Source organism: Mustela nivalis (genome assembly GCF_964662115.1).
Source record: "Mustela nivalis genome assembly, chromosome: 11".
Lineage (NCBI taxonomy): Eukaryota > Metazoa > Chordata > Mammalia > Carnivora > Mustelidae > Mustela > Mustela nivalis.
The window spans coordinates 14,303,988-14,330,988 of NC_139030.1; the positions used below are offsets into that span (position 1 = coordinate 14,303,988).

A 27,001-nucleotide genomic window follows, 5' to 3' on the forward strand; every position below is an offset into this window, starting at 1 on the left:
TATCACAAACCAGTGTTAGCTTTTTGGAGGAGATGAGGAATATCTCACTAATGGTACCAGACACTTGAAGCTCTGTTGAGCAGGGCATGAAATATTTACCATCTCTTTTTAGGTGAGAAAGAAGTACCCTCATTAAAATTTCATATTTACATTTCCATCCATCAACCAACTTTCCAGTTTGTGCCATGTTCTCAAATTGTTCAAAGAACTCATGCCTTCAGGGGACGAATTGTGTAGGAGCATCTACTATCCGTATGCTGAATTTTCCTTCGACTGGGATGGCTGGGAAAAGCTTGAATTTTTTTTTTTTTGGACAGGGCAGGCAGATTCAGTTCGGCTTTTATAAGGAGGCTGCCTCTTGGGAGGATCACATACTAGTGGCCACTCAAGTTACTGCTTACAAGGGTAGCTCCTTCCTCCACAACTCAGAAGAGTTGAAGCACCAAGGATAAACGGTAGTGAATGCTGACTTCATCTGTCTTAATCTCTGAGCGCACGGCAACGTGCTGACTATTTTTCTGCATATGCTGACATATTTTTAGGTGGCAACTGCACTTTGTATACAAGAAGATTATCTAAGTTAGTCCCCTGCACTCAGACAAGGGCTTCCCTGATTACACAAAGTTCCCTGGAATGTGCAATCTGCAGTGCTTTCATGTGCAGTTTACACCTTTTATCATCATTTTCACAGGTTAGTCACTAATTATTCTATTTGTTCCGGGGATGCTTGACTCATATTTTTGCTAGAATTTGAATTTTATGCAATTATTAAGCACTTACATATTTATTTATATTTTAAAAACTTTTTACAAAGATTTTATTTATTTATTTGAGAGAGAGAGTGAAAGAGAGAGCGCGCATGAATGGGGGCTGTGGGGCAAAGGGAGAGGGAGAAGCAGACTCTCTGCTGAGCAGGGAGCCAGATGTGGGGCTCTATCTCCAGGACCCTGAGATCATGAACTAAGCTGAAGGCAGATGCTTAACTTACTGAGCCACCCAGATGTCCCCTATAAGGCATTTATTAAACATTCATTTGACAAATATAGGTTAAGTACTTCCTAGGTATCAGGCATGATGCCGAGTGTTGGGGATAGAAAAATAGTAGCATAGGTCTTGTCTTTAAGGTTCTCTTTAAAATGTTGCATAAATAAATAGAAGGTCACAAATGTGTGTGTGTGTGTGTGTGTGTGTGTGTGTACACATACTTGTGTGCCTATGCCTGGAGTGCCGAAAAAGAGCCTCACCTGCATTGCACAAATGCACCTGTCCTCAGGGGAGAGACAAGAACAAAGGGAAGTCATTTTCAGTCATGGCCCCATGACGTGCCTTCTAGGAGACCTAGTAAAGATGCTGGAGGAAAGCCCGAGGAAAACTCTGAATGCCCATATACAGAGAAATAGAGGCAGAAAACAGGGGACAAAAGAGACAGTGATAGTAATTTAGACAGAGAAGGGAGAAGGGAAAGAGAGAGTGAGAAACCCAGATTCAGTCCCTATCACCAAGGCGCTCACAATCTAAGAGTGAAAAACCAACCAGCTGAGCCAGACAAAAGACGGGCAGCGTAGTAATGGGAGCACCATGGTAGGGAGAACTCCGGAAAGGAGGACAGAGGAAACCGAACTTCCAAGTGTCATCACTTCTAACTCTTCTTAAGGAGTCAGTGGCACGTGACCTGGTGAAGGAATCTGTCTTGGGGAAGCGGTGGGTGGGGCTGAGGCGGCTTCCGCTTCCCTATGCAGCTCTCTCCTTCACGCACCTCAGTGCCAAGGCTGTGGATCGGGCAGCATGGCCTCACCTGAGGGCCCTTTCTGTCCAGGAGGGCCCTAAATCAGGAAGCCTGCACTTTTATTACTTTTGCTCAGGCACTGGAAGGCCTACTTGAAAGACCTGAGCGTTCATTTTGTATACCTTTAGTTCATGTCATTTTTATTTTTGAAAATGATCTGTAATCTTCCCTCCAATTATGGTTTTAAAGGCTTATTTTGATGATTTAGGGACAGGCCTCATTCTGATTACCACATTCATTCAGAGAACGTTAACCTCACCTGGAAACCAGAAACTTGGGTTGATTCTTCCTTTTTTAAAATTTTTTTAAAAGATTTTGTTTATTTACTTGACAGACAGAGATCACAAGTAGGCACAGAGGCAGGCAGAGAGAGAGGAGGAAGAAGGCTCCCTGCTGAGCAGAGAGCCCGATGTGGGGCTCCATCCCAGGACTCTGGGATCATGACCTGAGCCGAAGGCAGAGGCTTAACCCACTGAGCCACCCGGGTGCCCCTGATTGTTCTTTCTTAGTGCCTGTTGAATCCATCTGTGTCTTTGAAACCTTATTGGCTGGCCTTGCTTAAGGACCCCTTTCTCCCTTCCTTCCCCCTCCTCCTTTCCCTCCTCTCCCCCTTCCCTTTTCCTCCCACCTCTCCTTTCCTCTCTTCTACTCTTACCATCCCCTGTGGCCTCCTCTTTTCCTGGATGAGAGCATCAGCATCCGTCTTTGTTGTCTTCTTGCCATTTCTTACCATTTCCTCATCTTCAGCCCACTTTCTATTCAGTGGCTTTTCTGACGTCCAAGACAAAACTAACTCAGAAAAAATTAATGTAGACTCACAGGCTCTTTTTTCAGAAACTTGTGAGGAGGGACCGATTTGATGTCGCTTTTGTTTCAGCAATCCTTGGCTGCAAGGGAACGAGCAAGCAGTTTGGGGACACTTTGAAAGTCCAAGTACTGTTCAATAGAATGCGTGGAGGGTTTTCTGGAGGCTGTTTCCTGGACCGAGGGGGAGTTGGTGGGGAGTTTTTCAGGGTCGTGGTCCATGTGGAAAGCCGACTGCCATGGTGGGCAGTTTCTCACTGGTCTTGTCATTCATGGGCTTTTTCTTCTTCAATGGCTTCCTTTCACCTTCAGTAAAATGCAAATTACCTCGGCCTGATAGACAGGGACGTCTTTAATTCTTGAGTTTTATAAAGTAACTTATTTGCTGTTGTCCAAATACATGTCCTTGGGACTTTCCTCTTCCTTTTTCTTTCCTTCTTTCTTTTGAAAGATTTTATTTATTTGAGAGAGAGGAACAGAGAGGAAGAGAGAGTGAGCACACAAGGCGGGGGGGGGGGAGCTGTAGAAAGAGAGGGAGAAGTAGACTTCCCACTGAGCAGAGAGTCTGACTTCGGGCTTAATCCCAGCACCCTGGGATCATGACCTCAGTGGAAGGCAGATGCTTAAGGGACTGAGCCACCAAGGTGCTTCTGCCTAGTCCCCCTATTTCTACACCAGCATACATGTGTGTGCACATACGTATACACACTACCTTCACCTAGCTAATTCTGACTTCTTCTTTAGGAATCAGCTCAAATGTCTTTTCCTGTGGGAACCTCCTTGTCTAGGCTGCAAACTTCTGCTGCCCCAACAGCACCCTGTGGATTCTTGACATTATCACATTATATCCTCATCCTCATCATTATTCTTAGTTGTGTACTGTGGGTCTCACTTTACTGTATATTCTCTCTCTCTTTCTCTTTTTTTAAAAAATATTTTATTTATTTATTTGACAGAGAGAGACACAGTGAGACAGGGAACACAAGCAGGGGGAGTGGGAGAGGGCATGGGAGAGGGAGAAGCAGGCTTCCTGCTGAGCAGGGAGCCTGATGCGGGGCTCAATCTCAGGACCCTGGGATCAGGACCTGAGCCGAAGGCAGACGCTTAATGACTAAGCCACCCAGGCGCCCCTTACTGTGATCTGTAAGAGTAGGGGCTTAGTGATTCTGTGTCATCAGCCTGTGTCAGGCTCCTTCAGAGCCCCACAGATCAGCCTTAGCAGGAGCTCACTAAATATGGATGAGTTGATGAAACCATTCATCAGTTCTTGCTTGGTGCTCTCCCTTCGCACTACAAACTTGCTCAAAGGAAATGAGGATTCAGGGCAGTGGGCCTGGATCCCTGCTTTCTGCTCAACACCACCCATAACTTCTACAGCAACCCACCCTGAAGCTTCTCACTAGGTACCTTCTAGAGCATAAACATCCCCTAAGCTCTGGTGTCCTGCACTCAGCAGTCACTAAATGTCCATGCAATTGGTTTTGTTTTCTCGTGATTGAGGACCCTCCTTTTATTTGCAAAGGTAGGCTCTTGCAGAAACAATGGGAGCTTCTCCTAGGGGAGGTGGCAATAGATGCAGGGCTGAAAGGGTTTCAAACAGACTTCTTTTCTGATTCTTTTGTACTTCCAACTTCACAATCCTGCAGCTCATAGATCATAGGGATGGAAGCTGTCTACTGGGTTTCTGCCAGGATTGTCTGCCATCATCACAGCATTAGTTCAAAGGTACTTCTTGTTTGGGATTCTTTATTTCTAACTTTTAGAGTAGTGAGTGAATGCTTAAAAACATTTATTTTTTCCCTAGCAGGTCCTAATGTGATTCTCTTCTCAACAATCTCTACTTAAATATTTAAGAGCAAGTTTTCCTCAGTCCACAGTAGCTGGCAGAAACTACCACATGCAAGAAAGCGAACACGGAAGAAAGGAAAGGACTTGTGTTCTCAGGCTTTTCTCTTGTGACTACCTACGAGTCAACTTCTAAATCAAACATACTCACACAAACTTTTTATTTACTTTTTGCCTTCATACATCAGAAAATGCTATTTTATAAACTTCTCAAGTCCAAAATGAAATATTAGCTTACCAAATTCAACATCATATTAAAAAATAAATCAGGTGGATTTTAGAAATGTAAGAGAGCTTTATTCTTAGAATAATCTATCAATAGAACTCATTACCTTAATGGACTTCATGGAAAAAAAAGGCGTGATTATCTCACAAGATGAGAAACAAAAGAGCATTTGATAAAGTTCAACACTTAATTGTGATAAAGCCACTTATAAAACAATGATCAGAAGGCAGTTTCCTTAACTTGACAAAGTCATACATAAACATCTCATATAATGGAGAAACAAAATATATTGCTCTAAAGACCAGGTTAAAAAATAAGAAAAGAACGCATGCTGTCTATATGGATATTTAACATAGCATTAAAAGTCCTAGGTAAATTAACAAGAGATTAAAAAATATAAGATAAAAGATTGAAGGAGAGGACACACAATCTATTCCTTAAAGGTGATATGTATTTATTTACATTAGTAACTCAATAGATTCTACAGATATTATTAGAACAGAACAGAATTCTGAAAGACTGCCAGATCCAAGATGTATTAATAATCAACGGCATCCCTCCACCCCAGCAAACGTCATCTTCAAAAAATAACAGTCACAAAATAATGTTTCCAATAGAGAATAAATGCAACAGTAACTATAGATTCATAATTTTTCTTTGCAGAAAAAAATCAAAGAGTACTTAATAAGCTGAATAAACAGGATTTCTATTGGATTGATGATGGCAAGACCTAACCTTGTAAAGATGTTGTCTCTCAGAATTAATTTATGAATCCAATGCAACTACAGTAAAAATTCCTGGAAGAATTTTTGTATAATAATAACTGTTCTAAACTTATATGCAAGCGTTAGTGTTCACCAAGAGCTAGGTCCATTTTGAAAGAGAAGATCAAAGTATGGGTCTTGTTATATCTGATATGAAGTCATATTATAAGTTACTATGATAAAAACAGTGGGATACTAGTGCAGAGGCAGAAACATGAATTAATGGGAAAATCGACATGATAAGAATAGACTCACATGTACACCCAAGCTTCAGATGATTAAGATGGCACTCAAAATCAGAGGTAGGTTGGTGTGATACTGTGATTTATATATTTCTCGAATATATTTGGTCTTCATCAATGGTTCCTGGCTCACAGCTCCCCAAACCTTTGGGATTTCCTAAGAGAAAGGTAAAGTTGTATTTTGTTATGTAAATCATGTGAATTTTTTTAAAAAAATTATTTGTTGGTCAGAGAGAGCGAGCGAGCAAGCAAAGGAGGGGGAGCAGCAGGGCAGAGGGAGAAGCAGGCTCCCCACTGAGCAGGGAACCTGATGCAGGACTCAATCCCAGGACCCTGGGATCATGACATGAGCAGAAGGCAGGTGCTTAAACAATGGAGCCACCCAGGTGTCCCTGATGTGACTTTTTTTTCAAATAAGTGGAGAGAGCCAGAGGGAGAGGGAGAGAGAGAGAAAATCGTAAGCAGGCTCCATGCCCAGTATAAAGCCCAACATGCCCTTGATCTCATGGCCCCGAGATCATGACCTGAGCTGAAATCATGAGGTGGATGCTTAAGTGACTGAGCCACCCAGTTGCCCCACTGATGAGACTTTTGAAAACATTTAAAAGTAGGGGCTGGTTGCCAGAGATCCAAGCACTAGGATTAGAGGGTTGGACTTTCAGTCTCCTCTGCCTGACTTCTGGGGAGAAGGGAGAGACTAGAGATTCAATCAGTCATCAATAGTCAATAATTTAATCAATCACACCTATGTAATGAAGCTCCAATAAAATCCCAAAAGGTTGGGTTCAGAGTTCAGGGTTGGTGAACAAATGAAAATTTGGGGAAAATGGTGGCCCTGGAGAGAGCATGGGGGATCTGCACAATTTTCCCACACCTTGCCCTATGCATCTCTTCTGTTTGGTGGTTCCTGAGTCATAATCTTTTATAATAAACTGTTAGTCCAGTAAATAAAATATTTCTCTGAGTTCTACTGAGCAGCTCTAGCAAATTAATTGAATCTGAGAAGGTCCTGGGAACCTCTGATTTACAGATAATTGGTCAGATGTACTGGTAATTACCTGGACTTGAGCTGGCATGTGAACACCAAGAAGGAGGTTGTGGGAATCTTCAATGTGCAGACAGTTGGTCAGAAACACAGGTAACAACTTGAGTCTTGCAAATGCCATCTAAAGTGGGGTGGGTGCAGTCTTGTAGAAGTGAACCCTTAACCTGTGGGGTCAGATACTATCTCTTTGTGGATTGTGTCAGAATTTAGTTGAAGTCTTAAATATTCTGCCAATGTCCTGAGACTATATGGGAACCCCTCCTCTACGCATTGAAATTGGTGATCAGAATACCCAAGGATTTGGGCTGGGAAAAATGGGCTCACACAATACAGGGAAACACTTGCTTTATATACCATGGTGAGCTACACAGAGATTAAAGCCCAAATGTGAAAGGCAAAACTACAGAATTAAGAAGGAAAAAAAAAAAAAAAAGAAAGATGTTTTCTCCATGATATTGGCAAGACCTTCGAAGTACATGGAAACCATACTGTGAAAAATCTGAGGATATGTCTATATCAATAGTAAGATTTCTGTTTAATGAAACGCACCTCAGACACTGTTAACAGAAGGACAGCAGGCTGGGAGAAGACATTTGCATGATCTGAAAACAAGACAGAATCCAACCTAGAAAATATAAAGAATGGCTGCAAATTAACAAGGAAAAGATGGGAAACTCACTAGGAAAAAATAAGCGGAGGATATGAGTCAGTGAGTTAATAAAGGAGAAATCTGGAATGATAACATGAAAATAACAACCATATTAGTAATCAATGGAATGCAAATCAAGATATGAAGCAAAATACCACTTTGCCTTCCTCAGATTGCTAAAAATTAGAAATGTGGAGAATTCCAAGTGATGTAAGAATGTGGGGAAGCAGCAGGATCTCTCACACACAGCTAGCAAGAGGGTATAATGATATAGTCCTTGTGGAGTACAAAATGACAGCAATTAGTGGGTGTAGGGAGGTAGTCTATGAGCCAGCAGTCCCACTTCAGAGTAACTCACACAGTTCCCTGGAGGCAGGCTTGGCGGTGTTCCTTACACAGCTCTTGGTGGAGGCAGAGAGTTGGAGGCAACCCAGCTGTCCATTACCAGGAAATGGATTGGTAAAATATGATGAATACAAGTGATAGATTATTTTGCAAGAGTATTTTGTGAACTACATGCACTTATAATAACATAAAAACACTCAGAAGCAGAACTGAACAAAAGTAAGAAACCAAATAAGATTCACATAAAACAGCATTTCACATTTCTCAAGGAGACAAATGCATCCAATGACCCATATGCCTATATACGTTGGGTTGGAACACAGAGGAGGTTTACAGGTGGTGATCCAAAATAAATGAAAAAGTTGCTTAAAAGTAGGACATAAAATTGTTTTGCGTGACCTAAAGGTGATGGTGTGCCATAACTTGACTAAAATAAAATCTGAATGGAATTTATACATGACTCTGAATATGTTTGTTGTTTATTTAGGGAAATCTTCCAGGGATCCCAAAAACACGTTTAAGGGAAATAACTTTGTTGGAGTCTTAGAAGGGATACAATGTTGGGATATTGAAAGACCTTAAGTGTAGTCTAATAAATACTCATGCAACACAGTCTCATACTTGGATCAGTTTTTAAGCTATATTTGTTTCTAATACTGTGTTAGTGGTATTTTTCTAAAGAATACTGTAAAATATATTTTTATTATTTTCAATTTTATAAATAGTTTTTCTTGCAGTGTTATTGAAACTTACACTTTCCGGCTAATAAAACTGAAATTGGCAACGTCTTCATTTGACTTTATTACAGATCATAATACAATTGAGAAAATTCTTTTTCTAAAGTACCAATTAGGGTGCCTGGGTGGCTCAGTGGGTTAAGCCACTGCCTTCGGCTCAGGTCATGATCTCGGGGTCCTGGGATCGAGTCCCGCATCGGGCTCTCTGCTCAGCAGGGAGCCTGCTTCCCTCTCTCTCTCTCTCTGCCTGCCTCTCCGACTACTTGTGATTTCTCTCTGTCAAATAAATAAATAAATAAATCTTAAAAAATAAAGTACCAATTAATCAGATCAGCATAAATGGGAAATAGTCTCAAATCTATGTTTAAGTTTTGAAACAGGTGAATATTTTGGCTCAACTATATTCATAGATACTGCTTTTTTTCCATTCAGACTTACTTCAACAAATATTTTTATAGATCTATCAATTAACTTATCACCATTTTTCTTTGATGTTGTATAATTTCATTCCCTTCAACTAAAAATAAGTGCTATAACAAAAGACCCTTCTTACACATGGAGATACTCCTAAGTTCAATGACATAATACAGGAGCTATTATCATGCCACCCCAAAATGTTCCAGTTGGGTATATTGATTATTAATTTTTTAATTTTTAAAAAGATTTATTTATTTTAGAGCATAAGCGGTGAGGGGAGGAGCAGAGGAGAAGGAGAGAGAATTTCAAGCAGACTCCTTGCTGAGTTTGGGGACATATATGGGGCTCAATATCAGCACCCTGAGATCATGACCTGAGCTGAAATCAAGAGTCAGCCACTTATGGTGAGTGCTGTGAAGTGTGTAAACCTGGCGATTCACAGACCTGTACCCCTGGGGATAAAAATACATTATATGTTTATAAAAAAAAAAAAAGTCAGCTACTTAACCAACTGAGCCACCCAGGCACCCCTGATTGTTTTAAATAAAAATTACTTAAAAATATAGCCTTGGGCATTCGTCCTTTCTGATGGAGGCATAATACTCCATAGTGTATATGGGCCACATCTTCCTTATCCATTCGTCTGTTGAAGGGCATCTTGGTTCTTTTCATAGTTTGGCGACCGTGGCCATTGCTGCTATAAACATTGGGGTACAGATGGCCCTTCTTTTCACTACATCTGTATCTTTGGGGTAAACACCCAGGAGTGCAATTGCAAGGTCATAGGGAAGTTCTATTTTTAATTTCTTGAGGAATCTCCACACTGTTCTCCAAAGAGGCTGCACCAACTTGCATTCCCACCAGCAGTGTAAAAGGGTTCCCCTTTCTCCACATCCTCTCCATCACATGTTGTTTCCTGTTTTGTTAATTTTGGCCATTCTAACTGGTGTAAGGTGATATCTCAATGTGGTTTTAATTTGAATCTCCCTGAGGGCTAGTGATGAACATTTTTTCAAGTGTCTGATAGCCTTTTGTATGTCTTGATTGGAGAAGTGTCTGTTCATATTTTCTTCCCATTTTTTGATATGTTTGCCTGTTTCGTGTGTGTTGAGATTATGCTGAGTGAAATAAGTCAAGCAGAGAGAGTCAATTATCATATGGTTTCACTTATTTGTGGAGCATAACAAATATCATGGAGGACAAGGGGTGTTAGAGAGGAGAAGGGATTGGTAAATTGGAAGGGGAGGTGAATCATGAGAGACTATGGGCTCTGAAAAACAATCTGAGGGGTTTGAAGTGGCGGGGGTGGGAGGTTGGGGTACCAGGTGGTGGGTATTATAGAGGGCACAGATTGCATGGAGCACTGGGTGTGGTGAAAAAATAATGAATACTGTTTTTCTGAAAATAAATTATTAATTAATTAATTAATTAATTAAAAAATATATATAGCCTTGGAAAGAACACTCTGACCCCTCTCCCCTTTGTCTCCAGAAAGCAAGAAAACATCTCCCTTATACTATTCAAACTATTACCTCCCTGTAGTAGGAAGTAAAGAGACATTTTCATCACCAGAGATAGGAAATTCAGGGCCTAGAAGGGTATATAAACAACATTTGTTACTTTTTACTAATTTGCTACTGCGGCCCAAATTGTATTTAGAATTCCTTACTAATTGAGAGTACTAAAGTTTTCTTTGTCCTGTCAATTCCTCGCAAACATATTGATTCTTTGTCCAAAAATAATAAAAATAACTGCCTGCTTTGGTCATTTCTTTGGGTCTCAATTTCATTATCAGGCCCCTGTGAGCAGGTAATAAAACTTTTTTTTCCCTTCTATTCATCTGTCTGATGTCAATTTAATTCTTAGTCCATCTCGAAAACTTTTGAGAGGTAGGAGGAAAATTTTTTCCACCCCTACAAATATTTCAAGATTAAATCATGTTCATCATCATAATTTCATCATTTAATTGGTTGAATCCCTTTCTTATATCCGTAAGGGTAAATTTTAATGTCTTCTTATTACAATTTTTTAAAAGAAATAATCTTAATCCACAAGAAGCTTTGAAAACTGAGGAATTTTGGTTTTCCGTTTGTTGAATAGTATGGTTAAAGATTTCCAAAAAAAGTAAATATTTTCAAATGATTCTTAATAAAAAAAAACAGCCCACATTTAGAGAATTTGTTAATAAAAAATCAATATATTCCAGGACACTTAGGCTCATTAACAAAGAAGCTCTTCAAACGTTCAAAGATTTCTAAAATCTGTTGTTGGGTGGGTAAAGAGAGACAGTGGTGTGCTGCATATTTTTAGATATTCAACTTAAACACCATTACACACATTTTACAGTTCAGTTACTCTAATAGAGTTTGGGTGAGATTATGAATAATTTGTGTACCACAACTATTTGCAATTCCTTTTTTTTTGTACCACGTGTGCTTTAGATTTTGTGTTCACAACAGGGTGTTCCACCAAAATTTGCATCTTTATTATTACACCACAAAACCAGTAATTTTATCCTCAAGTTTGACCATTTTAACTTACATTATAATAACATTTTTCAATGATGGCAGGTGTTACTCTTTCAGTGGAATGAACTTCAAAAAGTTTAGTTTGTTCTCAAAAATTAAATAAAAAATGGAACCACTACTGGAATTAGCTGCTTGTTAGTTGTAGTAGCTGATGACATGGATATAATATAGGCATCAGGAGCGCTGGGGTGGCTCAGTCATTAAGCGTCTGCCTTTGGTTCAGGTCATGATCCCAGGGTCCTGGGATTGAGCCCTGCATCAGGCTCCCTGCTTGATGGAAGTCTGCTTCTTCATCTCCCACTCCTCCTGCTTCTGTTACTTCTCTGGCTGTGTCTCTCTCTGTCAAATAAATAAATAAAATCTTATAAAAAATAATATAGACATCAGTAGGCAGTTTGATTGTTATTGATTGATGTTTTGCAAAACAAGTCATCTCTTCATATCTGCATAAGACGATTCAAAATTGAAAATAAAATTGAGAAGAGCAATTATTTGATCTGAATGAAAAGTCATGCTTCAGAGTGATGAGTGAATGCATGTCTGCTTCTACATCTGTTACATAGTTGTCTTCGGGTATAGTCTTCTTGAACCCTTAATTAGAAGCTTTTCAGATAATGTTTTTTTCACAAAAATGTTTTTGTGTTTCTGTGTGGGTGTGATATCACTGCATGCCCCTCCTCCTCCTGTAGATATATGTTAAAAAATGTTCTGTGCAAATCACATCTTCATCATCAATTTATAGAACAGACTGCAAATTTGGCCAAATTTCTGAATTTAGTTTAGGTATTAAAAATGCACATTTCAGTTCATGGCTGCCAATAGTGTTTATTGAAAAATAAAAAGAAAAAATTATAAAATAAGTAAACACTGTAGAAGGATGCCATGTAAAGAATGGCAAAGTCATCAAACAAACCAAAGAACCAAAAGTGTGCCAACTCTAAGTCCCAAATCTGTGTACTAAACAACAAGAGCGCTCAGTGGCCATTTCCTGTACATATGTTACGTATTATAACTCATAATTTTGCAACTTATAATGTACCATGTTTCTCAAGGACCCCACTGACTGGTGGCATTTTGAGACCATGTTCCACATCATGACCCAACCGTCTGGTCCACGAACAGCAGTTTTGTATACTTTTCTCTCACCAAGACTTTGGCTGTTCCAGTTGCTAGTGTCTGAGCACACTTCATTTTAATTACTGAGCGTCCTAAATAATGTCCTCAAAGGGAGGTGTTCAGGATATTATTTCTAGAAAGGTCCAGGAAAAGTCACATGTGTTATAACTAGTCATCTTAGATTTAACTATGCGTCCAGGTCAGAAAGTTCACATCCTACCAGATGAGATGATGGCAGAAGCTGGAATGCAGAATGGATGTCTTAGCAAACTGCCTTATTTTAACACAATCATTAATAATAATATTTCATAAATAAAGCGAAACTACAGATGCAGTAGGACAGTGAGGCAATAGGAGCAAACAAGGACTGTCCTGGGGAAGTTGGAAGGAATGGACATCGTCTGTATCAGTAATCTTTTGAGTAAAAAGAATTATTTTCTGAGAGGAAGTATGCATTAGCTTATATATTTAGACAACTGTCATACCTGAGCTAATTGAGATGGGTCTTGGGAAGGGTAAGACTAAATTGCCAGCAATATCCCAATCTTCACTGTCATGGTCACATGATCTAATCTTTAAAAGATTAGATGTCTAGGAGTTTATTCATAATGGATTCAATAAGCTTTTACTGAACATATATTTATGTAATGGTTGTCATCCGGTTCTGGGAGAGAGACCCAAACTCTCCTCAATTCTTCTTATAAGGACATGTGTTCCCTATCTGGCACCTGGGGATAAGCACAAGATATTTGGGGCAACAAGCACAGATGTGAATCACATAATAAAAATAACAGTGATCAAAAGGCAGCATTTGAAGAAACTTAAGTCATGGAATCTGATAGTAATGGAAACAAGAAGGGAAGAAACCCTTCCAACAGGCTTTGCAGTACAGAATTGGTATGGTTGGTCCAGACAAAACATGGAAGCCCTTGTGATCTCTAGATACCAGAAATATTTTATTTACACACACACACACACACACACACACACCCATGGGAATTCCAAAGAAGGATTCCAGCCCTTTTATGGGGATTCCAGGCATGTGTCACAAAGACAGTTAAATTGAAGGAGCAAGAGGGCCATGACAGATGAACAAAGGAAGAGATGTTCTGTACAGAGAGAGAAGTGTTTGCAAAAGCAAAGCAATATGAAAGCCCTTGTTCCCTAGAGATAAGTTAAAAAGGCAGAAGTGGACATTTTTTCAGTGCCTCAATTATAAACACTGAAGGATAGGACCAGACAAGAATATGCAAAAATGGAAATTGCTTGGTTTTAGGATTGTGGAATTTCTCTTTTTTGTTACTGCTAATAAAATATAATTGTGATAATAGTCTGAAGAAATTATTTTGGTTGAATTGAATTCTTAAAAAGAATAATTTTTCAATTGGATTTTTCTCTGTTTCAGTCCTTGTGCTCATAATAAATCAGCATGCTGACACAATTATAATATGATTATAATAATTGAGGTTAACACATTTTTTAGCCAACTATTGTTATTTGGAAGGCAAGTAGGACTTCTCTCGAAATATGGAAAGTATGAACTTTTATTAATTATCTGCTTTCTCATGATTTCATCACCTTCATTCCTACTGAGTGCCTTGAGAGCATTCATCAGTGTGAGGTTTAATTTTAGTCCGACCAAGCTGAGTGCCTGTATGTTTACCACTGATAAGTGCTATGCAAAAATAGATAGAAACCAGTAGGAGTTGTCACTATTATTTAAAAATGTCTGAGTTTATTTGTCTTTCACAGAAAAGGAAACTGTCCCTGGCTGTGACAGGTAGCATTGGATCCAAAATTATTGAATCTCTTGCTTTCCAGCCTGTTCTTTCTGGCTCTGCGTGGGCAAAGTTTGGACATCTTCCTCCATGAGAAGTACAAACCACAAGTCAGGGGTGGGGGCCAAGGGTACTCTTAGTAATTTAAAACATGTCTAACTGAATTGCCCTGGATAATTTTAATCACCTTTAATTCTTGTACAGCAAGAAGAATTTAATCATGCCATTTTCTTGTCCTTATCGGTGGCAATTAAGACAGTGATGTTCTTTCCAGGGTGCCTGGATGGCTCAGGTCTTTGAGGATCTGTTGATCTCAGGTCTTGATATCAGGGTCATTATTTCAAGCTCACCATTGGACATGGAGCTTACTTAAAAAACAAGCAAGCATGGGGAACCTGGGTAGATCAGTCAGTTAAGCATCTGCCTTTGGCTCCAGCCATGATCGCCCGGTCCTGGGATTGAGTCCAACATCGGACTCCCTGCTCAGCGGGAAGCCTGCTTCTCCCTCTCCATCTGCTGTTCCCCCTGCTTGTTCTCTCTCACTCTCTCAAATAAATAAATAAAATCTTTAAAAAATAAAATAAAACAAAAGAAAACAAAGAAAAACAAACAACAAAACAAAAACACTCTCAAAAATATTCAATGTCCTTTTCAATTTCAGAGCTGCGGTTTGGTTTGAAGAGGATCTGACAAATCTGGAGTTAATCTCAGATTATCTATCAATTTGACATACTATCTGCAATGAGCTGCAGAGGGCTCTCTTTTTGAAAACAAGATAGTACTCCCAGGGTTGTGCCAAGTTCAAATACAATGATGCTTAAGAACTACTTTCAAAAAGTATCAAGTACTAGACAAGTTTGGGTTAGCTTCTATATTTATCAAGAAGCTAATTCATACACAGAGATATAAAACTGATGCATTTAAACATGTTGTTAGTTTTGAGCAGTGGTTTCTTCCATGATTAAATTAAATTTAATTAATTTTCTTCAAGGTAAAAACATAGTGTGAGAGCCGCTACCATTGTTATAGAAATGTAATTCATTTTTATTGTCTTTTTATTATCTGAATCAAGCTAGTGTCAGCATTTTATAACAAATATGTATATATTCATTTAAACGGCAAACACTTGGGATCCAGAATGATATGCCTAACGAGAGTAATAGGTATTATTTTTAGTACTCATTGTGCATCACTGTAATAAATGCTATATATGAATTTGCTTATTGAATATTCAGAGTAACTTCATGAGATAAATTTAACTTAGATCCACTTTATACATGAATAAACTAAGATTTAGAGAGGTTCAGTTGGTTATTATTCAACACTGGCTCACCTATCCTCCTTAGAGGTGCAGTGTTGCATTGGACCGTGGACCTGAGTTTGAATCTTGTCTTTACTGTCAATTAGCTAAGTGACTCTGAGTGAGTTACTTCGAATGTATAAGGTTCAATTTCCACTTTTGTAATGAAATAAGTAAATGTGAAAATAAATATACACTAATAGATTGTGGTGAAGAGATTTGTGGAGTATTTTTGTATGGGGTTTAGCATGCTCTAAATACCCAATGAAGGGTAATTGTCATTAGGTTTATTATGATTGTCATTCTTACTTTAATGATGCCTTTTTGTATTTGGTAGCATTATAAAAGTAAGACAGGTCTCTGGCTGCAAGGTGTTTAGAGCAAATTTTTCAGTGGGGTTTCCTTTAATCTACCATCATTATTGCTGAGCATACTCTAAAAAATGTCAATAGCCTTGACTGTAAATCCTTAGGCTTGTTTCGCCTTACCAGTGACCAGACTGTTTATGCTCATTTCCACACTCAACTTCTCTTCCGGCCCTGATGTAAGCTCTGATGCAAGCTCTTTGCATGACTGAGGCTTTGGCTCTCCCTTCGTGATTTTGGGTCTTCTTCAAGGTGAAGCCACATGGGGCTGCTCTGGCAGATACGTTCTTGCTCTTACTTGGGCAGATCTCCATCCTCCTTCCCCTGTGTTCCTCTTTGCTTTCCCAAGGAACCCTCTAATGTGATGTGGGATAGTTAGAGAAAAGCAGGATAGATCTCTCAAAGAGGTCTCTTTCAGTTTCAGAATTGGTGGGTTCACTGTGTACCAGGCTCAGTGGAGTAGGCCATGCCTTCCTTGTGATCCACTATCCAGAGAATGAAAGAGTCCTTGGAACATCACTGATGCTCATTAAATATTTGCTGAATGCATGGATTTTCCAATTTCATCTACACAACCACTCCACCCAAGAGGTAGGTGGTGTCATCCACACTGGACTGAAAAGGGCAAACTGAAGCTTTGAGGATTTGTCATGTCCCCAAGGCCACCTGGTGGCTGCTAAAGGTTTGAGGCAGGATTCTAATCTGAGCTGTCTGACTCTGGTGTCTGCCCTTTAATCACTATGCAGCGTGGTCTCTGATGCTTTGGGTCTCCAGGAAAAGTCTGTGCCTTCTGAGAGTGACAGAATTAAAAGTCACACTGCACGTTTTTTACTCCCTGTCTTATACTGGTTTCTCCTGGTGCTTTGGTTATAACATTACATTAATTAGAGATCATTTTGTTGACAGATCATCTCCATCCCTCAAGTATGAATAGGAAGTGAAGGTGGACATTCTTCACTTCGGATGGTCCTAGAACTCCATTTAAAAACCTGGATGTGGGGAGCCTGGGTGGCTCAGTGGGTTAAGCCGCTGCCTTCGGCTCAGGTCATGATCTCAGGGTCCTGGGATCGAGTCCCGCATCGGGCTCTCTGCTCAGTGGGGAACCTGCTTCCTCCTCTCTCTCTCTGCCTCTCTGCCTACTTGTGATCTCTCTCTGTCGAATAAATAAATAAAAATCTTAAAAAAAAACAACAACAGGGGGAGGAGTCAAGATGGCGGAGAAGTAGCAGGCCGAGACTACTTCAGCTAGCCGGAGATCAGCTAGATAGCTTATCTAAAGATTGCAAACACCTGCAAATCCATCAGCAGATCAAAGAGAAGAAGAACAGGAATTCTGGAAACAGAAAAACAACCACTTTCTGAAAGGTAGGACTGGCGGAGAAGTGAATCCAAAGCGACGGGAAGATAGACCCTGGGGGGAGGGGCCGGCTCCCGGCAAGCGGCTGAGCAACCGCGCACAAAATCAGGACTTTTAAAAGTCTGTTCTGCTGAGGGACATCGCTCCAGAGGCTACCCGGGGCAAAACCCACACGGGGTCAGCGTGGCCTCAGGTCCCGCAGGGTCACAGAAGGATCGGGGGTGTCTGAGTGTCGCAGAGCTTGCGGGTATTGGAACGGGAAAGCCGGCTAGAGACAGAGCCGACAGTAAGCTCGCAGCTCGGGGTGACCTTGAACCGGTCGCAGGCTCGGTGAGCTCGGAGCGCGGCCGGAGGTCAGGCAGACGGGAGTAACTGAGCGCGGTTCTCTAGGCGCGCACTGAGGAGTGCGGCCCTGGGCTCTCGGCTCCTCCGGGCCGGAGACCAGGAGGCCGCCATTTGTATTCCCGTCCTCCGGAACTCTACGGAAAGCGCTCAGGGAACAAAAGCTCCTGAAAGCAAACCCGAGCAGATTACTCACCCCGGCCCCGGGTAAAAGCGGTGCAATTCCGCCTGGGGCAAAGACACTTGAGAATCACTACAACAGGCCCCTCCCCCAGAAGATCAACAAGAAATCCAGCCGAGACCAAGTTCACCTACCGAAGAGTGCGGTTTCAATACCAAGGAGAGCAGCAGAATTCTAGAGGAGGAGAAAGCAAAGCACGGACTCATGGCTTTTTCCCTGTGATTTTTTTTAGTCTTGCGGTTAATTTAATTTAATTTTTTTCTTTTTCTTTTTCTTTCTTTTTTTTTTTTTTTTTTTTTTTTTTTGCCTTCAGGTAAAAATTTTTTTTTTAACTGTTACTTTTTTCTTTTTTAACGATTTTTTACTAGTTTATCTAATACATATATTTTTTTTCTTTTTTATATTTTTCTTAGGTGTTTTCTTTTTTTAAAAAATTCTTTTTTTTTCTCTTTTTTCTTTTTTTTTTATTGTTTCCTTTTTGAACCACTTTTTATCCCCATTTTACCCCCTCACGATTTTGGATCTCTTCTAATTTGGTTAAAGCATATTTTCCTGGGGTTGTTGCCACCCTTTTAGTATTTTACTTGCCCCTTCATATACTCTTATCTGGACAAAATGACAAGACGGAAAAATTCAACACAAAAAAAAGAACAAGAGGCAGTACCGAAGGCTAGGGACCTAATCAATACAGACATTGGTAATATGTCAGACCTAGAGTTCAGAATGACAATTCTCAAGGTTCTAGCCGGGATCGAAAAAGGCATGGAAGATATTAGAGAAACCCTCTCGAGAGATATAAAAGCCCTTTCTGGAGAAATAAAAGAACTAAAATCTAACCAAGTTGAAATCAAAAAAGCTATTAATGAGGTGCAATCAAAAATGGAGGCTCTCACTGCTAGGATAAATGAGGCAGAAGAAAGAATTAGTGATATAGAAGACCAAATGACAGAGAATAAAGAAGCTGAGCAAAAGAGGGACAAACAGCTACTGGACCACGAGGGGAGAATTCGAGAGATAAGTGACACCATAAGACGAAACAACATTAGAATAATTGGGATTCCAGAAGAAGAAGAAAGAGAGAGGGGAGCAGAAGGTATACTAGAGAGAATTATTGGGGAGAATTTCCCCAATATGGCAAAGGGAACAAGCATCAAAATTCAGGAGGTTCAGAGAACGCCCCTCAAAATCAATAAGAATAGGCCCACACCCCGTCACCTAATAGTAAAATTTACAAGTCTCAGTGACAAAGAGAAAATCCTGAAAGCAGCCCGGGAAAAGAAGTCTGTAACATACAATGGTAAAAATATTAGATTGGCAGCTGACTTATCCACAGAGACCTGGCAGGCCAGAAAGAGCTGGCATGATATTTTCAGAGCACTAAATGAGAAAAACATGCAGCCCAGAATACTATATCCAGCTAGGCTATCATTGAAAATAGAAGGAGAGATTAAAAGCTTCCAGGACAAACAACAACTGAAAGAATTTGCAAACACCAAACCAGCTCTACAGGAAATCTTGAAAGGGGTCCTCTAAACAAAGAGAGATCCTACAAGTGGTAGATCAGAAAGGAACAGAGACCATATACAGTAACAGCCACCTTACAGGCAATACAATGGCCCTAAATTCATATCTCTCAATAGTTACCCTGAATGTTAATGGGCTAAATGCCCCTGTCAAAAGACACAGGGTATCAGAATGGATAAAAAAACAAAACCCATCTATATGTTGCCTCCAAGAAACACATTTTAAGCCCGAAGACACCTCCAGATTTAAAGTGAGGGGGTGGAAAAGAATTTACCATGCTAATGGACATCAGAAGAAAGCAGGAGTGGCAATCCTTATATCAGATCAATTAGATTTTAAGCCAAAGACTATAATAAGAGATGAGGAAGGACACTATATCATACTCAAAGGGTCTGTCCAACAAGAAGATTTAACAATTTTAAATATCTATGCCCCCAACGTGGGAGCAGCCAACTATATAAACCAATTAATAACAAAATCAAAGAAACACATCAACAATAATACAATAATAGTAGGGGACTTTAACACTCCCCTCACTGAAATGGACAGATCATCCAAGCAAAAGATCAGCAAGGAAATAAAGGCCTTAAACGACACACTGGACCAGATGGACATCACAGATATATTCAGAACATTTCATCCCAAAGCAACAGAATACACATTCTTCTCTAGTGCACATGGAACATTCTCCAGAATAGATCACATCCTCGGTCCTAAATCAGGACTCAACTGGTATCAAAAGATTGGGATCATTCCCTGCATATTTTCAGACCACAATGCTCTAAAGCTAGAACTCAACCACAAAAGGAAGTTTGAAAAGAACCAAAATACATGGAGACTAAACAGCATCCTTCTAAAGAATGAATGGGTCAACCGGGAAATTAAAGAAGAATTGAAAAAAATCATGGAAACAAATGATAATGAAAATACAACGGTTCAAAATCTGTGGGACACAACAAAGGCAGTCCTGAGAGGAAAATATATAGCGGTACAAGCCTTTCTCAAGAAACAAGAAGGGTCTCAGATACACAATCTAACCCTACACCTAAAGGAGCTGGAAAAAGAACAAGAAAGAAACCCTAAGCCTAGCAGGAGAAGAGAAATCATAAAGATCAGAGCAGAAATCAATGAAATAGAAACCAAAAAAACAATAGAACAAATCAACGAAAGTAGGAGCTGGTTCTTTGAAAGAATTAATAAAATTGATAAACCCCTGGCCCGACTTATCAAAAAGAAAAGAGAAAGGACCCAAATAAATAAAATCATGAATGAAAGAGGAGAGATCACAACTAACACCAAAGAAATACAAACAATTATCAGAACATACTATGAGCAACTCTACGGCAATAAATTTGACAATCTGGAAGAAATGGATGCATTTCTAGAAACATATAAACTACCACAACTGAACCAGGAAGAAATAGAAAGCCTGAACAGACCCATAACCAGTAAGGAGATTGAAACAGTCATTAAAAATCTCCAAACAAAAAAAAGCCCAGGGCCAGACGGCTTCCCGGGGGAATTCTACCAAACATTTAAAGAAGAACTAATTCCTATTCTCCTGAAACTGTTCCAAAAAATAGAAATGGAAGGAAAACTTCCAAACTCATTTTATGAGGCCAGCATCACCTTGATCCCAAAACCAGGCAAGGATCCCACCAAAAAAGAGAGCTATAGACCGATATCCTTGATGAACACAGATGCGAAAATACTCAACAAAATACTAGCCAATAGGATTCAACAGTACATTAAAAAGATTATTCACCACGACCAAGTGGGATTTATTCCAGGGCTGCAAGGTTGGTTCAACATCCGCAAATCAGTCAATGTGATACAACACATCAATAAAAGTAAGAACAAGAACCATATGATACTCTCAATAGATGCTGAAAAAGCATTTGACAAAGTACAGCATCCCTTCCTGATCAAAACTCTTCAAAGTGTAGGGATAGAGGGCACATACCTCAATATCATCAAAGCCATCTATGAAAAACCCACTGCAAATATCATTCTCAATGGAGAAAAACTGAAAGCTTTTCCGCTAAGGTCAGGAACACGGCAGGGATGTCCATTATCACCACTGCTATTCAACATAGTACTAGAGGTCCTAGCCTCAGCAATCAGACAACAAAAGGAAATTAAAGGCATCCAAATCGGCAAAGAAGAAGTCAAATTATCACTCTTCGCAGATGATATGATACTATATGTGGAAAACCCAAAAGACTCCACTCCAAAACTGCTAGAACTTATACAGGAATTCAGTAAAGTGTCAGGATATAAAATCAATGCACAGAAATCAGTTGCATTTCTCTACACCAACAGCAAGACAGAAGAAAGGGAAATTAAGGAGTCAATCCCATTTACAATTGCACCCAAAACCATAAGATACCTAGGAATAAACCTAACCAAAGAGACACAGAATCTATACTCAGAAAACTATAAAGTACTCATGAAAGAAATTGAGGAAGACACAAAGAAATGGAAAAATGTTCCATGCTCCTGGATTGGAAGAATAAATATTGTGAAAATGTCTATGTTACCTAAAGCAATCTACACATTTAATGCAATTCCTATCAAAGTACCATCCATCTTTTTCAAAGAAATGGAACAAATAATTCTAAAATTTATATGGAACCAGAAAAGACCTCGAATAGCTAAAGGGATATTGAAAAAGAAAGCCAACGTTGGTGGCATCACAATCCCGGACTTCAAGCTCTATTACAAAGCTGTCATCATCAAGACAGCATGGTACTGGCACAAAAACAGACCCATAGATCAATGGAACAGAATAGAGAGCCCAGAAATAGACCCTCAAATCTATGGTCAACTCATCTTCGACAAAGCAGGAAAAAATGTCCAATGGAAAAAAGACAGCCTCTTCAATAAATGGTGCTGGGAAAATTGGACAGCCACATGCAGAAAAATGAAATTGGACCATTTCCTTACACCACACACAAAAATAGACTCAAAATGGATGAAGGACCTCAATGTGCGAAAGGAATCCATCAAAATCCTTGAGGAGAACACAGGCAGCAACCTCTTCGACCTCAGCCGCAGCAACATCTTCCTAGGAACAACGCAAAAGGCAAGGGAAGCAAGGGCAAAAATGAACTATTGGGATTTCATCAAGATCAAAAGCTTTTGCACAGCAAAGGAAACAGTTAACAAAATCAAAAGACAACTGACAGAATGGGAGAAGATATTTGCAAACGACATATCAGATAAAGGACTAGTGTCCAGAATCTATAAAGAACTTAGCAAACTCAACACCCAAAGAACAAATAATCCAATCAAGAAATGGGCAGAGGACATGAACAGACATTTCTGCAAAGAAGACATCCAGATGGCCAACAGACACATGAAAAAGTGCTCCATATCACTCGGCATCAGGGAAATACAAATCAAAACCACAATGAGATATCACCTCACACCAGTCAGAATGGCTAAAATCAACAAGTCAGGAAATGACAGATGCTGGCGAGGATGCGGAGAAAGGGGAACCCTCCTACACTGTTGGTGGGAATGCAAGCTGGTGCAACCTCTCTGGAAAACAGCATGGAGGTTCCTCAAAATGTTGAAAATAGAACTGCCCTATGACCCAGCAATTGCACTATTGGGTATTTACCCTAAAGATACAAACGTAGTGATCCAAAGGGGCACGTGTACTCGAATGTTTATAGCAGCAATGTCCACAATAGCCAAACTATGGAAAGAACCTAGATGTCCATCAACAGATGAATGGATCAAGAAGATGTGGTATATATACACAATGGAATACTATGCAGCCATCAAAAGAAATGAAATCTTGCCATTTGCGACAACATGGATGGAACTAGAGCGTATCATGCTTAGCGAAATAAGTCAAGCAGAGAAAGACAACTATCATATGATCTCCCTGATATGAGGAAGTGGTGATGCAACATGGGGGCTTAAGTGGGTAGAAGAATCAATGAAACAAGATGGGATTGGGAGGGAGACAAACCATAAGTGACTCTTAATCTCACAAAACAAACTGAGGGTTGCTGGGGGGAGGGGGTTTGGGAGAAGGGGGTGGGATTATGGACATTGGGGAGGGTATGTGTTTTGGTGAGTGCTGTGAAGTGTGTAAACCTGGTGATTCACAGACCTGTACCCCTGGGGATAAAAATATATGTTTATAAAAAATAAAAAATTATATTAAAAAAAAAAAAAAAAAAAAAAAAACAACAACAACTTGAATGTGGGGCCTTAGGCCACATGGACTATTTAAATGTCTTGCCCTGTTTCTTGTTTCTCCGCTGGGCCAGCCTATTACAATGTGACTGAAAGTCAATGAAAACAACCATAAGCTTCAAGACCTTATTTCACATGTGGCCTTGAGCCTTTTAGCTCTTTTCTGGCTAACTCTCTTTCCAAACTCTATAACATTTTGGATCTATTTCCTGCTTTTGATGATAAATGTGGCTTGTCTGTTTTTTTAAGCTCAGCATTCCTTAGGCTATGGCTGCAAGGGCCTGCCCCTCCCAGAGGTACTAACTTGCAAACCCCGGATATAGGGGCGGGTCAGGCCGGATGGAGACATCCAATCAGTGGGGCGCACATATATTTACTGTGGTGAGTTGAAATCTCATTGGCCACCTGTGTGTGGGCCAGGCTCAACCACCTCTATAAAGGTTAGTCTGTGAGGCTGGGGTGGGGGGAGTAGTGGGAGGAGTTAGAATAGCCGTTAGAATAGCTGTTGGGATAGCCCTTAGGGTAGTCCTCCCGAGCGTCGTGGTCCTCCTGGTGGTCGTAGTCATTGGCAGTGGCGTGGTGGCAAACAGCCTGGCCGCCAGCAGCCTTGCCACCCCAGCGGCCTCTCCACTACGGAGCCGTGTACCCGCTGCCTCAGGCCCCGGCCCCGCTGTGAGCAGCCTCGCTGCGCTGCCCTGGGCCGCGGCCCCCTCGGCATGCGGCCTCGTCTGGAGAGGCCTCGGGTGGCCCTGTCCATGAGTGGCCTCGCTGGAGCCGCCTCGCCAGAGCGGCGTCATTCCGGGGCGCCGCCTCGTCAGCAAGCGGCCTTGTCCAGAGTGGCCTCTTCTTGGGAGCGGCCCCGTCCTGGGAGTGGCCTCGCTGGAGCAGCCTCATTCCGGGCAGCGCCCTGTCCGGGGAGCCGCCTCGTCTGTGGAGCAGCCTCCTCCAGAGCAGCCTCGTCCAGAGCAGCCTCGTCCGGAGCGGCCTTCTTGGGAGCGGCCTTGTCGGGGTCATCGTTGTCGTCGGGGTCATCGTTGTCCTCGTCTCTTCGTAAGCGATGGCCCCTACCAGTCAGTTTGATTTTCGATGCTTGGTGGAAATAAAGGTTTGATTTTCGCTCTGTGTCAGTCTCATTCCTTTGATCACGGACCCTAACAATGGCTTCTCTTAATTCTTGGCTTCTCCTATTTTTTTTCATTCACTCACTCCTTCATTCACATGTGTAGACTCTAGAAAATCCAATCTTCTCAGACTTGAATCTTCATCCTGCCACTTGTCTGACTATGGGAAGTTCCTTAGTCTCTCTGGACTTAGCTTTATTTTTCACATGGCAGTAATGGTAATATCTGTCATATAGGGTTATCATGAGGATGAAATGAATTAATGTGCAAAAAAATTCTTGGAACACTACCAGTCATCTAGTGAGAGCTATATAGGTTTGCTATTCTTTTTCTTATTATAATTCATTTCTTCATTATTTATTGGGTATACTGTATGCCAGACACTATGCTATGCTATATACTGGATATAGAACACATACTTTCTGGGACCTCATAGTTTATGGGAGAAACAGACATATAATTAAGAATTGATAGTAAAAAATGTTATAGGACAAGGAGTTACAGGAAATATGAAAGCACAAATCAGAGGTATCCACTAAAAGCAAAATTAGGGGATCAAGAAAGGCTCTGCAAAGAAAAGATATTGAAGCAGAGACCTCAAAGTTCAGCAGAAGATAAGCAAATAGAACACATAGGTCTCCCTTCACATTTGCAGGGTCTTGAAAAAGTGCATAAATACATATCACAGGCTTCTTTGAAATTTTAAATTAAACTAACAAACTATTAATCAACTAAGTTTTATCTTTCTTACACTGAAAAACATACTTTCACAACAGCTGGAAGACAAGATTCAAAAGACACTCTGAATTCCATGTCACAATGCAGCAGCATAGGGACAGCTGTCCCTGGCCCCTCCCTGGTCACAGGCAAGCTCTTTTTGCTCTATGACCTCAGATCTGCCAGCCCATGTAGGGCCTTGTGTGCACAAGTGTGGGTGACCAGCCTTATCCACATGATCCCTCCCTAACCAGCTCCCTCTTGACCAACTCTCAGACTTATGAATGTGCACACTTGTGGCAGGGCCAACCCTCAGGACAGACCCAGAAAGACAGACCCTGGAAGCATGCTTGAGGGCACATAGATAGAAAATTCTGGTTAGAGGTACTAAGAGTGAGGTCTAGAAGGAGAAAATATGGCATCCAGGACTCCCATTCTGTGAAGAGGGCCATTGTTAAATGGGGACCAGACCAGTCCCCTGAAAGAAGTGGTTCTCAAACTTTAAGATGAAATAGAATCATCTAGAGGGTTTAAAGCAGAAACCTGGGTTCCACCTTGTTGAGTTTCTGATTCAGTAGGTTGGGGTGGTGGTTCAAGAATTTGTGTTTCTATAAAGTCCCTAGGTAACGTTGATGCTGCTAGTTTGGGAACTATTTGAGAACCACTGTTGTCAGCGTAAGGCCAGAAAACAGCCCCTCTTATTGAAGTCCAGAGGAGGGTGTATTGAATCTAGTACTCTTTCTGGCAGAAGGTATAGCATATAAGTGACTCAGAGACAAGTGAAGCCAATGGCACATACATGTACATGGAACTGATCCCCATATCTTCTCAAGCTCCAGCATTGGGAAATTACCCTGGTACAGGCCATTGTGTTCCGTGGGCTTGCCTCCATGTGTCCATATGGGGAGATTGCCACATAAAATGATATCTGGCCCGAACACCAGGGTCAAATGCCAGAACTCTGGGGTGAGGAATCTTTTCTTCTTGCTATCTTTATGTAGCGGCAGGGAGCATGAATCAGAAATCTTCCAGAACCTAGATGGTGTCTCATGTACAACTTTTTTCCTCCCTTCGAGTTTCTTAAACTGTCATTGCTATTTGGTCCCTATTCGGAGCTCAGCTCCAGGAGGCCATGGTAAGCCTCCAAGCTGGTACCTTTTGTAATGAAACACCCAATGGACCAGGTTGCCTCGTAATCTATAAGGAACTCATCTGATGAGTAAAAAATAACATGTTTAGTTCCTTCCAGGAACTATCTGTTTACTCTGCTTTGATGGTAAGAATTACATTAAGGCTGAAACTTAGCTGTGGAGATCAATACCAAATGGATTTATTTTGCACGTGCAGGAGAAAATGGCAGAAGTGTCTGTTAACCTGATGACATTTTGTGCTGTTATCGATAGTTCATTATTTAACTGATGTTGCTGCACGGGAAGGCAGAACTTTGAGTTATTATTAGATACACTGACTGAAGCAAAGACTGTAACACACGAGTCTGAACATCTCACCGCCCCAAGTCTAGCATGTCCCCAGATAGTGATGCTATGTTTTATTTAGCACTGGGGCTACACAGATTTTTTTTTTCCTTTGCCTCTCTTAA

General features: G+C 40.7%; 1 long non-coding RNA gene across 3 annotated transcripts in view; it reads right to left on the bottom strand.

The window, feature by feature from the left end:
• Positions 1-25,492, bottom strand: part of LOC309843476 — an 80,390-nt gene extending 54,898 nt beyond the window's left edge. For 2 of the 3 annotated variants that reach the window (XR_014300150.1, XR_014300152.1), the window contains exons 1-2: positions 25,450-25,492; positions 5,681-5,824 (exon numbers count right to left, since the gene is read on the bottom strand). This is a non-coding gene — a long non-coding RNA (uncharacterized lncRNA). Of the gene's footprint in view, positions 1-5,680; positions 5,825-23,867; positions 24,559-25,449 lie in introns of those variants that run through there. The other variant, XR_014300151.1, reaches the window with a different exon arrangement.
• Between the last annotated feature and the right edge of the window lie 1,509 nt (positions 25,493-27,001).